Raw genomic sequence first — 6957 nt, 5'->3', positions numbered from 1 at the left:
TATTTATGAAAGCAAGGACTTGCTAAAGCATTTTCATTTTTTAGTACAAAGTATATTCGCGTTTTTCTATATTATTTTTAAAGAAAGATTTTTTTAAAAATTTATTTTGCGTATAGGTTAAGAAGCAGGTTTTTGTTGAATTTTCGGAACGTTAAACGTTCAAAAAAAAAAAAAAAAAAAAAAAGGATTTTATTAAACATCAGAAGCGATAAGACAATTTTTTTATAGTCTGACCATTTCTGAACGCTGCTATTCTTTTCGATTAAAGCTGCTTAAAAAAATCATTTAGAACATGACATTGGTCCGTCGTCAATTTAATGGCAGTTTTACCAATCTTATGACGGTTAACATTCCAGAGTGACGAGGACGACACCTGAGCTGGCACTCCCCTCTCCACACCACACCACCCCAGCGGGAGGACGTTTGGTCATGACGGACTTAACGTGCAACAGACCCCCTTACACGACGGTTCTTCGGTGGAATCGGGTCACGAACCTGAAACCCTCCGGTTTCGAAGCCGAGACCTTACCACCAGGCCACCGCGATCCCACTGAATATAGTGAGTTACTGCAGAAGGAAATTTAAATTTGTAGGAAACTTTCGATCCCAGCCATGTCTAATCTTATTTGTTATTGCATATATAAAAATCAAACACAAAATGTTTGCTATGCTTTTACATTATTATTATTGGCATTTTTGGAATGATATATTTATCTAAATAAACTAGTAATGTGTTAATTTCAAGAAATTTTGGAAAAGATCACATATTTTTATTGTTAATCTTATAAAAGTTGACTTAATTTTTTGATAATAATTTGATCACTTTTATGTTTTTGTCAAAACCAAAATGACATAATTTGTTTTACAGTAGAGCACATAATTGTTTCACAGTAGTAATTTGTTTTGCAGTAGAAATACATGTTAAACTTTAAAGAATGTACATTTTAAATTTTTTAACAAAAAATATACGTTATTATAAAACAGAAAACATTCTATGTTAAAAAAATATGCAACTTTGTGCATGCATACGTGTGCAAAAGTGCTTAGTTTTTTTGGCTAACGGGCTTAAAATTACTTAATTTTTGCAGCAATTTCTCACTACTTAGCCTGTAAAACTTGAAATTTAAAATTACCCTTCAAGTTTTTTTTTATTTTATCTGTTACTTTTTATTTTTATGGAGTATGCCAACAACAGCGTTGCACCGGAATAACCTCTTTTAATAATAATTACAAATTTAGAGGTAAAGGAACATTCCTTTGGTAAAAATGTTTCCGTGTGAAGACAGAAGTGTAGAAAAAAAAACGGTAAAGTAGCATAGCCCCCGCTACATATTACACAAAATAATAAATTTTGAATAAAATAAAGTGAATATAAAGTTATGAAAAAAGAAAAGAAAGAGAGAAAAAAGAAAAACCAGGAATACTAGTTATGTGTAGTAAAAAGAGTTTAATTGCAAATTTGGAAGAATAAGTCTGACACGCTCACGCACATAAGCCAGCGCTCTGAACTTCGTTTCTCATTTATTTAATTTACTTATAATTTCAGGGAAAGACATTCCCATTTTTATGTTGCTTCTGATTTATTCTAGTGGCGGACAAGAGTAAATGTAATAGTTTATGTCTTCATTGATACGTTTACCACATCAATAGTTGCAGGCTTTAAGGTTGAAATGGCTCAGGAATTTGGAACAAAGACCATGATTTGTAGCTATTTAGATAATGAAACTATAATGTATACGATGAAAGTTTAACCTCTTTAAATATTTTGTACGTGAATCTTCCTTTTTCTTCAATATTTCAACTTCTTTGCCATTCGTTTTTTACTAAATTTTTTAATTTAGTTTCGATTCTTTCTAGAATTTTCAAATGCTTATTTATTTCAGGCAGAAAAGTGGTATTTTTGCAATTTTATCTGTTACCTCATTATCTACTACACCGATATGGGCTTTAACCAATGCAGAGAGATAGAGCAACCCAGCGACTTAGTAATTTCCTTCATAGATTACTTTCTGGTTTGAATTTTTGCAGAACTTTTAAAGCACTGACGCTGCTGGTAAATACATGACAGTGTTTACTTTTCCCATTCTCTATTTTAAAATTTTATTGCTCATTTTAATATAAGGAGTTCTGCCTGAAAAATCGAATAATGATTTATAGACGATAAAGGTACTGTTCCGATTTATATGGATCAAAAACACAAAAGGCTGCTCCAACCTGACCACAAAGTTAGGAGTCATCCGTAAAATGGCCAAATCAAAGTTTGGATTATCTCTATCCCACTTCACATTTCTAATATTTGCTAGGTGAATCCAAGTTGTGGTATATGTTTCCAATTCTCTGAAAGCAGTCTATTATCTAGAAAGTTATTAATGTACTGTTCATTTCAGGATTTTGGGACTGCCACTTTTCAACACTTGCACTTCGCTAAGTTTGGTACGCAGAAAGATGAGTAGTTATTACAGCTCCTCCAGCGAATAATCTGAGATCACCTAATTGCTAGATGTAAACATCTCTTCTTTTTATTTTTCCGTTCACCCCTTTTTTGACGAAATAGATGCTTCCTGATGCTTGCTCACAAGCGTGGAGGGTTTCAGAATCCGAGAGTGAACAGTATGAGTTATGTTTTGCCTTAAACATTGTTGATGTCATTTTACAAATAAGATCTGTTAATTCTATTCCACAAATGATTTGATGTGCCTAAGTAGAAGTGGTCCTAAAAGTTCCGCTTATTGCTAAAAAGTGAAACTTCTTGCTTCTTTGTACTCTTTTGATTTTCTGAACTTGACGTACAATTCCAGTCCACTAGGCAGATGCAGCATAAACGAGGATTCTTTCGAGAGCTCTGCTGTAGAGCTTGAAAGCTCGAGCATTTTAAGAGCTTTACTCGAGAGCCCCTTTCGAATTTTGGTTATTATTAATCTATTAAAAATTCCCCCCAATATAATTACTGTGAGCTTGGCCATTAAAGCTGTTATTCGTATAACTCCTAATATTTTAAGCTTTCATGTAAGTTTTATTGCTTTATTATTGTAAGTACAATATGGGGAATGATGTAATCATCCTTTTTTTCCCAAATGGGATAAGTTTCGTTTTTTCATGGGCAAATTTTACTTATGCATTTTTACTCCAATTTTTTTAAGAATCTCTGTTACTTCGGTTTTTATTATACATTTCTCTGACACAGCCACAAACAGATATACAATACACTTCCGAGAATATGGTTCACGACTATCCAACTTCCGTACTATCCAGCCTAGTTTTCTTTTATCGTAATTAAATGAGGAAGGCAAGGCGTTGCATTGGCAACATTGCCAAGGCATTGGAAAAGGGCATCTGCTAAGATTCTCCTAAGTGTCGTGTACAAAATACAAGTTGTGACAGGAAAAGAGCAGCATTCTACTCGTTGTTCATTGTTCCGTCAGTGTGTAATGGACCTCAATTATTACCGATGTTCCAGATTATAATTGCACAATACGTACAATATTCATAAATTGGTCTTGAGGTATCCTTAATGTCTTTATAAGTGAACTACAATGAAGATTTAAAAATGGGTGATAAACGAAAAAATGCTATAGTGACTATGGAGGAGAAATTAAGCGCTATATAGCGACTAGGCTCTGGTATAACAGTAAAAAATATAGCTTCAGAGTTGTGAAAAGCACCATGGGGGAATTGGAAAAAAAAATTGAATAGAAATTGAAAAGTGGTGTGTTGTACAAGCGTGTGGAAATGGAACAAAAGTATGAAAAACTATGCTGAAAGGTAAGTATAAAGAAGTTGAGAAAGCTTTATTTTTGTGGTATGAATACTTAAAAGGAAAAGGTATACCTGTAGCTGGACCAATATTGCAGGAAAAAGCTTTGGATTATAAGTAACAGATAGAAGAACAAGATTCAGAGTTAACTGCCAGTGATGAATGGTTAAATCACTGGAAAAAACGATTCGACATTCGCCAGCTTACAATAAACAGGGAAGCATTATCTACTGATAAAGAGGCTATATCTGTGTTCAAAAACCATATTTTCAAGCTTATAGAAAAAAGTATTTTATGAGTAACAATTATACAACTGCGATGAGACAGGTTTAAATACAAAAGATGCTCCCTGCAAAAACAGATGCATCGAAAAAAGAAGCCGCTGCACCAGGGTACAAGTAAAGCAAGGAACGAGTCACCATTTTGGCTTGTAGCAATGCAATCGGCAATCACAAGCTTAGGTTGACATTAATAGGGAAATCTAAGAAACCTAATGCTTTAAAAAAAAAAAAAAATCGGGAACCACTACCCATATATTACACAAATAAAAAAAAGTATGGATGAATTCATAAATATTTAAAACCTGGTTCAAAATGAATTCGTACCAACTGTAGAAAAACATCTGAAAAACAACAATTTGCCAAAAAAGCTCTGTTTATTCTTGACAACGCACCTTCACATCCGGCCTCTGATGAACATGCAGATGGAGACATCAAAGCTTTATTTTTACCACCTAGTGTAATAGCTGTTTGTAAGCTCATGGACCAGAGAGTCCTTTAATAGCAAAGATAAAAAAATAAAAATAAAAAATCGCTGGCGTCATTTCTGTTTATTGATATTAGCGATTGATAATAATGTAACCGCTGAAAAAGTCTGACATGCTAGATGTCATAAGGTGGTCGTCGTCAGCATGGGAAGAGATTCCAAACATATCACTTGTAAAGTCTTGGAAAATTCTTTTGGATCAGGAAGGTGGATATTCCAACTCTGGACTAATGTGCAAAACCGAAATGGAAGATGAAAATGTTAAACTTTTCACATTGCTGAAAAAATTGTCGGGCTGTGAGGATATCACTTCAAAGGATAAAATAACTGAAAGTCCATTAAATAACTGACAACGATATTATAGAAATGGTGAATCAATTACCATAAGCAATAAAATGCCATGACAATGGAAAGCATTTTTAAAAATTTTGATTTTAAATTTTTTACCGCTGACGAAATTTTAGATATATATTTCCTTAAATATCATTCTTAATGGCGAAAAATGATATTTGATTAAAGAAATGCATGATCAGTAGCATTTGAATGCAAAATAAAATACTATCAACATTTTGAAATTTGTGAATCCAGCCCTGAATTCATCGTTTTAGAGGTAATGCAGAAAAAACAGAAGCAACGGAAAAACTACACCTAGGAATCAGAACTACACCTAGATCTTGTCCTTCGATTTGTGCCCAAATTTAAAATTTGAGAATAAATAAATTGCCCATTTAAAATGCTATTTAAAAATTTTAAACACCAATTTTTCGCATATTAAAGATTAATTTTCATGATAAATATATGTGCAAAATTCATAGTAGAATACTTTATATTTTCATAGCAAAAAAAGTTTAGATTAATAACTATATTACTTTTTAAGATGTGAGTAAAAGATTAAATTCTATTTTAACATTAGAAGGCCAAAATTTTGTTAGATCATAATTTTTAAACGAATAGACGCAGACTGATAAAGTTTGGTTTCTTGAAAGAAATTCTGACGCAGTTTTGAAATTTGACGTGAAAAACGGGTGTTGCCGCTTTTGGAAATTTTGAAGTTTACCCTTATTTTAATATATAGATGGCCCTTTAGGACATTTTTAATTCATTTATCTTTAAGAGAACTTTAAATCTTTTCGAAATATACCTTTTTTATGACTGCGCGATGAAGGATACCTGAATAAAGCTGAGCGACTCCTTTTTTTCGACTGTACTTCTTCCGGGGTTGCATGACTTTTCTGTATGGGACATTTCCGTATCGGTCAAAGAACTGTCAGTCAATGGTCTTGGTTACAAGCCGGTTGTGTTACTGATAAGGATAATTTCTATAAGAGGTTACAACATGGAGGAATGATTTGTGAAGAGAGAATACTTGCAAAAGCAACTCTTGAAATGTCATAAGTAGCAAGAAAAACTTCCCGGTATGGATGTTACGTTTCCATGAAATGGCGTATTATATCAGTTTTTAGAGTAGAAGTGCTATTACAAACTTAAACCTTTCTGATTATTACCGTAGATTTAATCTTAAGTGTTGCTGCATTTTTTAAAAATATGTACTCAGATAAGGATACATTTATTTGTTCGTTATATAACTTTTTTTTTTTTATATGAAATATTGCAAGTACTAGAGTGCATAAAATGAGATAGCCTATTGATGCAGAAATATATTAATATTTCACTAATTGATAATTTGCTGTTGCAAAAATCTGTAAGAGATGAATTCAAATTTAATTTTCTTCTAGATTCACAATCAAACGATAACCGAAATCTACTGCTTAAAAATAAAAGAGAATTAAAAATTGATTTATACATTAACATATGTAGTATATATTCTTCAGGAATTTTAATTATAAGTAAAATAAGACGTTAAAACTTGTGATGAATGAAGCTCTGGTAATGCACTTTTCAACAACATACATCTACACTTTTAATGTAAGTTTTTACTCATAAGCTATGCTTTTTCTCCAGAAGGCTTACAAAACAAGAGAACTGATGAATTTACCCTGGATTTAATCATTCGTTTTCCATATTTCAAACAAAGTTATTATTTCCAATTTGAGAAGATTTCGGCAATGGATTAAACATTTCATGGGCCCTGAGGTAATATGCAACTCTCAAGGCCACTTTTTCGCTCCTAATTTTTAAAACCCAGTATTTTTTATAGATTTTAATTTAATTTTTATTCAGCAGTTTTAAGTAGCAAATTTTGCAAGCTGCAATCGTAAGTCCCTTTTTAAAAAGTCGATTTCATTATTTCACGGATAAAAAAACTGTGCCGCTCAAATTTAAAAATAACTTTAAACAAAATAGTAAAAAAAAAAAAAAAAAGACAACTTACTTTAGCACACTCTAAATAATGTTATTAAAGGAGGAGACATTTTAAAAAATTAAATAGCATTTAATTTTTTAGATTTATAAAATAGTGTAATAAATAACTTGCAAAT

Source organism: Argiope bruennichi, chromosome X1 (assembly GCF_947563725.1).
Source record: "Argiope bruennichi chromosome X1, qqArgBrue1.1, whole genome shotgun sequence".
In the NCBI taxonomy this organism is placed as follows: domain Eukaryota; kingdom Metazoa; phylum Arthropoda; class Arachnida; order Araneae; family Araneidae; genus Argiope; species Argiope bruennichi.
Note: the sequence above shows the minus strand (reverse complement) of the source record.